This window comes from Pan paniscus, chromosome 11 (genome assembly GCF_029289425.2).
Source record: "Pan paniscus chromosome 11, NHGRI_mPanPan1-v2.0_pri, whole genome shotgun sequence".
NCBI classification, from domain to species: Eukaryota; Metazoa; Chordata; class Mammalia; order Primates; family Hominidae; genus Pan; species Pan paniscus.
This window is the reverse complement of record NC_073260.2, coordinates 16649703-16662027: the sequence shown is the minus strand read 5'-3', so window position 1 is coordinate 16662027 and position 12325 is coordinate 16649703. Positions and strand designations below refer to the sequence as shown.

The following is a 12325-nucleotide window of genomic DNA, read 5'->3' as shown; positions in this document are numbered from 1 at the left end:
CACCAGAGAAAATACAAGAAGCACCCAAAATAAGTAAAGAGAAGGTTCGGGACACCTTGCCTAGTGAGGGACTGACTGAGAGCTGAGAGAGGCTCCTAGATATGGGGAAACAGTAAGAGAGAAACTCCCAGGTTTCTCTGGACTTTGGGAGAAACCTTTGACCCTCTAGACCTTGGGCCTGACATACAGAGCTGCCTAAAGATTGCACAGAGATGTCATTCCAGAAAGGGAACCCACATGGAATCTCACAGGCATCCAAGCCTAGACCAGCCTCAGCCAGGTGCCATTTAGAGAGCCCAGATACTGGCGATCTACATACTTAGCTGCTGCCACTGTGCTGCTTCAAGGAGAGATAGGAGAGACTGGGTGCTCCCATGCACCCCTGGGAGGATCCCTACCACTCTGCTGTGGAATGCTGTTGAGATTGAGATATGAGCAGACCACATTTCCCACAGCTTCTTGCCCATGGTGCTCACCTGAGAGGGGATCCACGCTCTCTGGTAATAAGCCCACAACTGACACCATTTTAAGAGTTTAATCCTGGGATTTGCCTCACCCTTGGGCCAAGTTTGAGTTGCCATGGCTGCAGCCAGCACCCAGTCAAAAAGGGACAAGGAAACCAAGCTGTCCTACACATATATAGGACAATATTCACTACCCTGCTACAGGCTGCTGTGAGACTAAGACTTGAGCAGACCCCATTCCCCATAGTTTCTTGCCCATACTGCTTGCCTTAGGGGGTCCTCCCCTCTCTGGTCACAAACTGACAGCTAGCTTCATTTCGAGAGTTTAACACTGAGCTGTGCCCCACACTTGGCCCAAGTTCAAGGCAATACAGCTGCAGCTGCCACTCAGCTGGGAGAGAGACAGGGGAGGCAAAGCTCTCCTAAGCACACTAAGGGTAATACCCATCACCCTGCTACAGTGGCTCTGGGACTGGGGACTAGCCTGCTCAACCCATCACAGCTATCAAGAACACCAATATGGACCACTCGGGTCCCTGTGGTTTGCTCCACCACTGATACTGCCATCACCCACATTACACCAGCTGCCACAGGATATGAGAACCCACCCACACACCTGGCCTACCAATCCCACTACTAGCTTCTAGTCAAGCCACTTGGGGCCCAAGAACCAGCCCTCCAGGACACTTTAACACCAAAGTCACTGTAAGTTGCTCTGGGCTTAAAAATAGGCACATTAAACCCACTGCTGCCACCACAGGGACCTGGAGACTGGCTCAGTCAGTGTCCAAGTCCCCAGCAAAATCTTGCCACAACCTCAGCTAATAACTGTACCCTAAGCCACTGAGGAAATCACGGATACCACTGACTCTGTGTACTGCTAAAGAGTTCATGCAAAGATCACACTATTGCAGGCACCCATAATCCTAGCCAAAGTATCCTACTCAACCAACAACATACACATATCTTCAGGAAAGAAATTCCCCTACCAAAGCAATTTCAAAAAAAAATTGGAACCAGCAACTGCTTCACCAGATGCTCAGATATCAAAAGGACACAAAAAACATGAAAAATTGGGGAAATATAACACCACCAAAGGACCACAACTGTCCTGCAACAGATCCCAATAAAAAAAATTCCTCAAAATGTCAAGTAAAAGATTCAAAATATTGATTTTTAAAGGAGCTCAATGAGATGCAAGAGAAATCTAAAAACTAATATAAAGAAGTCCAAAAATCAACTTAGGATATGACTAAAAAATTACCAAGGAGATAGATATCTTTAGGGAAAAAAAAGCAGAAATTCTGGAATGAAAAATTCATTCACTGTGGAGTACAGTGGCTCATGCCTAGAATCCCAGCATTTGGGAAGGCCAAGGTAGGAGGATCACTTGAGGTCATGAGTTCAAGTCCAGCCTGGGCAACATAACAAGATCCCACCCCTACAAAAAAAAAAAAAATACAAAAATCACCCAGGCATAGTGGTGCATGCCTGTAGTCCCAGTTACTTGGGAGGCTGAGGCTGGAGGATCACTTGAGCCCAAGAGTTCAAGGCTGCAGTGAGCTATGTTCACACCACTGCACTACAGCCTGGGCAACAGAGCAATACTGTCTCAAAAAAAAATCATTGAAGGAAATAAAACATACATTTGAAAACTTCAATAATAGACTAGAAAGCAGAAGGAAGAATCTCAGAAATAGAAGACAAGTCTTTTGAAATAATACAGTTAGACAAAAGTAAAGAAAAAGAATAAGAAAGAAGGAGCAAAGCCTTCTAGACACCTGGGACTACATAAGATGAGCAAACCTATGAATTATTGGTATTCCAAGGGGGAAGAGTGATCAAAAAGTTTAGAAAATCTATTTGAGGAAATAGCTGATGAAAATTTCCCAAGCCTAGCAAGAGAGTCTGATATCCAGATATAGGAGGCCCAGCTATCCCCAGGAAAAAACATTGCAAAAAGACTTCAACATAACATGTATTATTCAGAATGTCTAAAGTCAAAGTAAATGAAAGAATTTTAAAATTAGCAAGAGAAAAGCAGCTAGTCATCTATAAAGGAAACCTCATCAGATTAACAGCAGACTTTTCAGCAGAAACCTTATAGGTCAGAAGAGAATGGGATGGCATTTTCAAAGCACTAGAAAGAAAAAAAATCTGTCAGCCAAGAATTTTATATTCTACCAGAAAAAGCTTCATAAATGAAGGAGAAATGAAGTCTTTCTCAGACAATCAAATGCTGAATAAATTTGTCACCTCTAGACTGGCTATGCAGGAAATGTTCAGAGGAGTCTTAAACATGGAAATGAAAGGTCAGTATTCATTATGATGAAAACACATGGAAAAATAAAACTAACAATTCTTATAAAATAATCACACAAAGGAGGAGGAGAAAGGAATCAAATGGCAACATGACATAATTTGTTAAAACCGTAAAGATAAAAAGAGAAAAAAAAGAAAAAAATTATAAAACGATTTGTAAAAATTAATAATATGACAGAAACAAAGCCTCACATATCAATAATAATCTTGAATGTAAATAAATGTTCCACTTAAAAGACAAAGATCGGCATAATGAATAAAATAAAATCAAGATCCAGCTATACGCTGCTAACGAGAAACTCACTTTACCCATAAAGACACACATAGACTGAAAGTAAAAGAGTGGGAAAAGATAGTTCATGCAATTGGAAACCAAAAGCAAGTACGTGTAGCTATATTTCTATTAGATAAAACAGACTTTAAATCAAAAACAGCAATAGGCCCACACTCAGACCCTAGCCCTGGCGGGTGCCCCCACCACACCTCAGCCACTGGGCTCCTTCCCTCAGCCTCTTCTCTGGTGCGCCCACCCACTCCCTTACTTCCCCCCCTTTCCCTCCTCCCCATCCGCTCTCCTTCCCTCACCTCTTTCCTCCCCACCTCCCCTCGTTTCCTCCCCCATCCCCTTGACTCTCCCCTCCCTGCGCTCACTCTCTTGCTCACCCTCAGCCAAGCCCCCACTATGATGGAGGCAGGTGCCAGTGCCATTGTCACTGCTGTCATTGCAGAGTGGGAGTCAGGTTCCCAGAAAGCAGCTTGATGAGTGTCCAAAGTAGGAGTGGAAGTTTGGAGAGGCCACCATCTTGGTCCCACCTCTCCACATCTCCAACTCCAGGCTCAGCGGCAAGCGGCAGCCAGGTCCCTGATGAATCACACACCACCATCCAAGAGGCCCAGGGAAGGTGCAATGGATGAGCTTTGTAGTCTGAATCCAAGAAGGCAAGAGTTATTGGAAGCTAGATTTATTGGAGTTGTAAGTGGGAACACTGGGAGTACCAGCAGTTGCAGTGTTGGAGCTAAAGCCTCAACAGATAATGAAAGCTCTTATCACAGTTTTGGAAGCTTAGGATCTTTAAGTGACAAAGAATCAGAGAAACGACTGGCAGGCAGCTGAAAGGACTATACCAGTGACTGGACTTTATCTGCAGTGGGTTCCCTTGAGAAGCCAGAGAAGAAACAATCAGAATCATCCAGGGGAAGATAGAGAAAAGCAGAAAACCAGAATGAAAATTGTCAGGGAAAAAGTATTGGGGGGACGTGGCCACAAAAGTAGTGACTATTTTGAATACCAGGGTGGAAATGGCTCAAGTCCAGAAAGAGGCATACCTCCTGCAATCAGTTCTCCTCAAAATTCACATTCACATTCCACTCCTTCCTCATCTCTTCGACCAAATAGCCCTTCTCCTACTGCATTAGCATTTGGGGACCACCCTATTGTACAACCAAAGAAGTTATCCTTTAAAATTATTCAGACTGATCTCACAATCCTGAAATTAGCAGCATTAGAAAGTAATAAAATCCAGGACCTGGAAAAGAAGGAAGGATGTATAGATTATTTGCTCAGGGCTAACCGTGATCTCAGATGGCAAATAGATGAACAAAAAAAAAATTACTTGAAAAATACAAAGAATGATTAAATAAGTGCATATAAATGAGCAAGAAACTTCTTTTGAAAAGAGTACACAAGAAAAACTGTCAGAGAGAAGAGTATGCAAGATTGATTGCGTCTCAGGCACTTTACAACAGTTAGACATGGCGCTTCATTTACTGAATAATGGATAGATGGTTTTGCATTTCAGACTCTTGTGAAGCAACAAGAATGGGTGAATCAGCAAAGGGAAGATATTGAAAGGCAAAGGAAAATTCTAGCCAAATGCAAACCTCCCACAGCTAATAATTCTCAGACACCCTCTACCAATTCTGAACCAAAACAAAGGAAAAACAAAGCAGTCAATGGAGCAGAAAATGATCCCTTTGTTAGACCAAATTTACCACAACTGTTGACTTTGGCAGAATATTATGAACAGGAAGAAATGTTCAAACTTAGACAAGGACATCTCAGAAAAGAAGAGGCAGAAATCCAAGCAGAACTTGAACGTTTGGAAAGAGTCAGAAATCTTCACATACATGAGCTGAGAAGAATAAACAATGAAGATAATTCACAATTCAAAGATCACCCAATGTTAAATGAAAGATATTTATTACTTCATCTGCTTGGTAGAGGTGGCTTTAGTGAAGTGTATAAGGCTTTTGACCTTTATGAACAAAGCTATGCTTCTGTGAAGCTACATCAACTTAATAAAAGCTGGAGAGATGAGAAAAAAGAAAACTACTACAAACATGCCTGCAGTATGGAATACACAAAGAACTGGATCACCCCAGAATAGTTAAACTCTATGATTATTTATCCTTGGATACAGATACATTTTGTACAGTGTTAGAATACTGTGAAGGCAATGACTTGGATTTCTATCTGAAGCAACACAAGCTAATGTCAGAGAAAGAAGCTGAGTCTATTGTAATGCAGACTGTAAATGCACGAAGATATCCCAATGAGATCAACTCCCCATTATACATTATGATCTTAAGCCAGGAAACATCCTTTTGGTAGATAGAACAGCATGTGGTGAAATCAAAATCACTGATTTTGGTCTGTCCAAGATTATGGATGATGATAGCTATGGTGCAGATGGAATGAATCTACCTCCTGAGTGTTTTGTAGTTGGAAAAGAGGCAGCAAAGATTTCCAATTTCCAACAAGATTAATGTGTGGTCAGTTGGAGTCATCTTCTTTCAGTGTCTTTATGGTAGAAAGCCATTTGGTCACAATCAATCTCAACAAGATATTCTTCAAGCAAATACAATATTAAAAGCCACAGATGTCCAGTTTCCTGTAAAACCAGTTGTAAGCAGTGAACCCAAGGCCTTTATAAGATGCTGCTTGGCATATCAAAAAGAAGATTGATTTGATGTGCACCAGCTGGCACATGACCCATGCCTTCTCCTACACATGCGAAGATCAAATTCTTCAGGAGACCTACAACATGGCTGAGCTGACAACATCTCCTACGCCGCTTTCTTCAAGCATAATTACTTACTGACTTTCCTCCAAGATTGACATGATATCTTTGAATTGCTTCCAGATGCACACTTGAGTTTAAGAGCATTTGAGTGTTTTTTTTGTTTTCTTTTTTTTACACAGGACATGGTTAAAAACTGTTTGTGAGCTGAAGTTCCTCATAGTGTCATCTGTATGAGACTGGATCATGGACAATGAATAAATGCACACTTCTGACTACAACTTTGAGCAGTGAAGGGTGACTGCCCATTATAAAGAAACAGGAATACCATGTTAAGATGGAAGAAAAACATTTTTGGTCTTTTATTTGGGGGAACACTGTCAATAACATTTATAATACTTAAATACATTTGGTTGTTACCAGAGTTCTAATATGAAGGGTAGTTTTTCATCATTTAAAAACACATGGAAAAATATGAGACATATTTCTAACACACAAACTACAGTGCCTGGATACATTCTTCAGCATTTGGCAGTTAATCTGCTGAAGCCAAAGTAAGAACTGAATGAGAGTGACAGTTGGGTTTTATAGTAATAGAATGCGACAGTTAGAATCTTTGGACAAAGTTAGGCTTTGTCATTTGTCTATTCTGGCTTTTACCAAGTTGCACCTTGAAATCACATGTCCATTTTCTTTCACTTGTTATATTAAAGGGAGAGCTATTATTCCTAAATACTTTACACTTTTGACAAAATGAGCTGCTTGTTTTGAAATCAGTTGAATTCACTAAATTGTAATATTGCCAGTGTTTTCAACACGTTAGAATTGATAACAGGTATTTTTCTTTTGTTACCAGGCCTTGTTCATCAAAACAGGTGACAGTATGTACCAAATGCAGACCGGTTCTATGCAGGATAACGATAAATTCCCTTCTAGCTCTATTGTAAAGTGTTGTACAGATGTCATATTTCAATCACTAAGTTTCAGCAGCTTATTCTTGTACAAATGTTTAAAATGTGGCTTTTCTAATTGGATATTGTATTTTTAAAGTCTTCTTGAAGGTGCTCTAATTGCTGCTAAATGATGTCACTTCTTTGCTAAAAAATTAAATGAACCCCTAGAAGGTGCAAGTTGACTATACATCATTAGCAGACATTCATTAACAATCAAGACATGTAAAAATGATCCATGTTGGACATATTGAGTTCTTCAAATCAGTTATTGGGTTATAGGGCTGTGGAGCACATAGATACTAGATTTATACATTGTTCATGGTTATTCTACATTTCTAGAAAGTTCTTACCAGCAAGATGATCCCATAAATAAGTTTCTTGTAGTTTGTTCAAATTTGTTAAAATGTGAACATTTTCTAAACTGCCTTATAGGGTAGAAACCAATATTTTTCAGGATGCTGTATTTCACTCCTGTAAGGACTTTTTCTTTGCTGTCTCATTAATAATGCTGATGCTTACATGTAAGTTGTTCATGTTGCAGAAAAAGGAGGTTATACTTACCATGGATTCTCTTTAATATTTAACTGTATTTAATATTTAACTGTATTTAATTTAAATACAGTTAAACTGTATTTCTGATGTTGCAAGCCATTTTGTTTTTTCATTGTAGATAGACACATTGTCTCTTTAAAATGCTGCTGAAATTGTAGAGAATATAGCCAAAACAGTAATAAACAATGACAGCTAAAATGTAAAAAAAAAAAAAAAAAAAAAAAAAAAAAGCAATAAAAGACAAAGAAGGACATTATGTGATGATAAAGGGATTTATTCATTCAGCAAGAGGGTATAACAATCCTAAATATTTATGTAGACAATGTTGGAGCACTCAAATTCACAAGACAAATATTACGAGACCTAAAGAAAGAGATAGATAGCAATAAAATAATAATGGGAGACTTCAGCATCCTACTCATAGCACTAGACAGATCATCAAGACAAAAAATTAACAAAGAAACACTGGATTTAAATTGGACTTTAGACCAAATTTACTTGACATTTAAAGAACATTCTACCCAACAACTACAGAATATACATTCTTTTGATTACCACGTGGAACATTCTCCAAGATAGACCATATATTAGGCCAAAAAATAAGTCTTAGCACATTTTAAAAATGTGAAATCATATCAAGTATCTTCTCAGATTACAGTGGATAAAAGCTAGAAATCAATACCAAGAGGAACTTTGGAAACTATACAAATACATGAAAATTAAACAGCATGCTCCTGAACAATTACCGGTTTAATAAAGAAATTAAGATAGAAATTTAAAATATTTTTGAAACAAATGAAAATCAAAACAACATACAAAAACGTGTTGGGTACAGTAAAAATGGTTCTAAGAGGGAAGTATATAGCATTAAATGACTACAACAAAAAAGTAGAAAGATCACAAATTAACGACCTAACATTGCACCTCAAGCAACTAGAAAAACAATAACAAACCAAACCCGAAATTAGCAGAAAAAAAGAAATAATAAAGAGCAAAGCAGAACTAAATGAAACTAAAACCAAAAAAAAGGATCAACAAAACTAAAAGCTCTTCAAAATATAAAAGAAAATTGATAGACCAATAGCAAGAAAAGAAGGTCCAAATAAACACTATCAGAAATGAAAATAGAAACATTACAGTTGATATCATAGAAATGCAAAAGATCATCAGAGACTATTATGAAAAACTATACACTTACAACATAGGAAACATAGAGGAAATTGATGAATTCCTGGAAGAATACAACCTCCTGAGATGAACAAGGAAGAAATGAAACTCCTGAACAGTCCAATAATGAGTGGTGAGACTGGGTCAGTAACAAAAAACCTCCTAACAACAACAATAACAAAAAGCCCAGGACCAGGTGAATTCATAGCCAAATCCTACCAAACATACAAAGAAGAACTAATACCAGTCCTCCTGAAACTATTTCAAAAAATTGAGCCTGAAATGCTCCCTAATTCTACAAAACCAGTAACACACTGATACGAAAACCAGACAAGGACACAACGGAAAAATAAAACTACAGACCAATATCCCTGATGAACATATATACAAAAATTCTCAACAAAATACTAGCAAGTCAAATCCAACAGCACATTAAAAAGATAATACACCATGATCAGGTGAGATTTATCCCAGGGATGTAACAGTAGTTCAACATATTCAAATCAATAAATGTGATACATCAACATAAACAGAAATAAAGACCAAAACCATATGATCGTCTCAATATATGCAGAAAAAGTATTCAATAAAATGTAGCAACACTTCATGATAAAAATCCTCAACAAATTAGGCATCAAAGTAACATACCTCAACATAATAAAGGCAATATACAACAAACCCACAGACAACATCAATGGGAAAAAGTTGAAATAATTCCCCTTAAGAACTGGAAGAAGACAAGGATTCCCACTTTCACCACTCTTATTCAATATAGTACTGTAGGTCTCAGCAAAAGCAATCAGGCAAGAGAAAAAAAAAGGCATTTATATTGGAAAAGAGGTAGTCATATTTTCCCTTTTTGCTGTTGATACGATTTAATATCTAGAAAACCCTAAAGACTCCACCGAAAAACCTCTTAGATTTTATTAATGAATTCAGTCAAGTTTCAGGATATACAATTAATGTACAGAAATCAGTAGCATTTCTATATACCAATTATGATCTAGCTGAGGAACAAATAAAGAAGGCAATCCCATTTATAATAGCTACAAAAAATAAATAAAATACCTAGGAATATATTTAACCAAGGAAGTAAAACATCTATGTAAGTAGAACTACAAAACACTGATGAAAGAAATCGTAGATGATACAAACTAATGGAAAAACATTCTATGCTCATGGATTGGAAGAATCAATATTGTGAAAATGACCACACTTCCCAAAGCAATTTACAGACTCAATGCAATCTCTATCAAATTACCAACGTAATTTTTTTAATTAGGGAAAAAATCCTAAAATGTATATAGAACCAAAAAACAGCCTGAATAACTGAAGGAATCCTAAATAAAAAGAGCAAAGTTGAAGGCATCACATTTTCTGACTTCAAATTATATTACAAAGCTATAGTGACCAAAACAGCATGGTACTGGTATAAAAACAGACACAAAGATCAATGGAGCAGAATAGAAAACCCAGAAATAAAGCCACATACAGTCAACCAACTGATATTTAGCAAAGTTGACAACTGAGGAAAGGACACCCTATTAAATAAACGGTGCTGCAAAAATTCGATAGCCATATGCAGACAAATGAAACTGGGCCCATTATATCAAAAAGATACCTGCATTCATATGTTTATTGAAGAACTATTCACAATAGCAAGGATATGGAACCCACCTAAGTGTCCAACAGTGGAAGATTGAATAAAGAAAATATGAGATGGATGGATGGATAGATAGATAAATAGATAATGTGTATACACAAACACACACACACATACACACACACACTATGGAGTCCTACTCAACCATAATAAAAGAATGAAATCATGTCTTCTGCAGCAACACAGATAGAACTAGAGGCCATTATCCTAAGTTAAATAACTCAGAAAGTCAGATACCACATGTTCTCACTTATAAGTGGGAGCTAAACAATGGGTACATGTGTATATAAAGATAGAAACAATAGATACTGGGAACTTCAAAAGGGGAGATGCTGTGGGGGTGCAGGTTGAAAAATTACCTCTTTGGTACAATGTTCACTATTCAGATGATGGGTACACTGAAAGCCCAGGCTTCACCGCTACGCAATAGTGTACATGTAAGAAATCTTCACTTGTATCCCCTAAAGATATAAACGTTAAGAAGATAAAAATTAAAAATAAATACAACTAGTTTAGAAACATTGTAGCTTTACAGAATTCTCTGCATTGGGATGCAGGGCCCAAAGTGCAGATAACAATAAAATGTTACTTTGCTTCAGTTTGTCATTATTCCTTGGGCAGCATTTCTCTTAGCAATCTCATGGGAAGAAGTACCTGGATTTTAGAGTGGAATCCAGAGTTTCTTGAGTTCCCTTGCCATAATACCCTCTAATAATTTTCACCACCCACTGAACTAGGACATATTTCTTAATCACATAATTTTAACAAATTTAAAGACGTCAACCAATATTCACTAGGTCATCTAGGTCATCACGATAAAGGAAATATAACTGCCGTGACTATTTCTCAATCCCAGGTGCCTACCCAAACACCATGGAGAGAAAGCAGAGATATTTGAGGCCAAACCTTAACCTGTGTGAGGCTCAGGTCACCAAGGATAGCCGTGACCTCCCCTAGAGTCCCTTTTTGCTCCTGTTTCAGTAGAGTTCCAAACCAGATAAGCCAGTGTTCTAATCTGGAGATAAATACCTTTGCTCTCAAGGGAGAACATGTTTCTCTGACTCGACAGTGGGATGGGTATGCCTGGGTAATCTTGGTTTGTCTGTACCAGGGAACTGTGTTGGGATCAGCTGAGGCCATGGTTACTTTGAAACTGACTTAATGTGCTAAGAGGTTCCAAGCTTAATTCCCAAGTACCCATTCATTCACCAAGGAGAAGCCAAAGTTTTACCTCTGGATTCCGTTTAATTAGGCTATCAGTAGCCAACCCAAGTGGTTAATTAACATAAAAGAAAAGGAGCCTAAAGGTTAGATAGCAAGTCCTCCCCCAGAGCCTCGTTAGGAAAGCTGAGATTGGACCTGTCCCTCAGAGGCACCTTCTGCAATGACGGTGGCTCAGAAACTTTTCTGATACAGCATCATGAGTGAGGCCTCCCGACTTTTCCCTTGGGCTGCTCTCAAGGGGCCATATTCTACTTTGATTTTAGAAAGGGAATTGAACAATGAGAACACATGGACACAGGAAGGGGAACATCACACACCGGGGACTGTTGTGGGGTAGGGGGAAGGGGAAGGGATAGCATTAGGAGATATACGTAATGCTAAATGATGAGTTAATGGGTGCAGCACACCATCATGGCACATGTATACATATGTAACAAACCTGCACGTTGTACACATGTACCCTAAAACTTGAAGTATAATTAAAAAAAAAAAAAAGAAAGGGGAAAGACGATGCCGTAACTAAGAGGCTTTGCCTGCCCCCATCTGAGGTCAGTCCTCCAGGGCAGCATTGGAGAGAGCTGCTGAATAACCAGTTTGAGAGAGATAGCATATTTAAACCAGTTTTAGTCAGAGCCGTTTTTTCATGTGTTCTTTGAATAACATCATTTTTCCGGGATACAAATCGATTTCCCTATTCCTTTTGATCTCCTAATTTAAAACCCTGGTAATGGTGTCTACTTTATCTAAGGCAGGGATTTTCAGCCTCCTCTGCCCATTTAGCCACCTGGGAAGCTTCACAGAAGATTCCGATGCCCAGGCCACACCCTAGACCAATTAAATCAGAATCTCTAAGGATGCAACCCAGGTATCAGTATTTTTAAAGCTCTCAGGTGATTCCAATGCGCAGCCAAGGTTGGGATTTCTTTAGAGGGTCCCTATTGGCTTGTGTAATTTGACAGC

The 12325-nt window shown here is 38.5% G+C and overlaps 1 pseudogene; it reads left to right on the top strand.

The window, feature by feature from the left end:
- Positions 1 to 3901: 3901 nt before the first annotated feature.
- Positions 3902 to 7559, top strand: LOC100970559 (serine/threonine-protein kinase tousled-like 1; annotated as a pseudogene).
- Positions 7560 to 12325: the final 4766 nt, after the last annotated feature.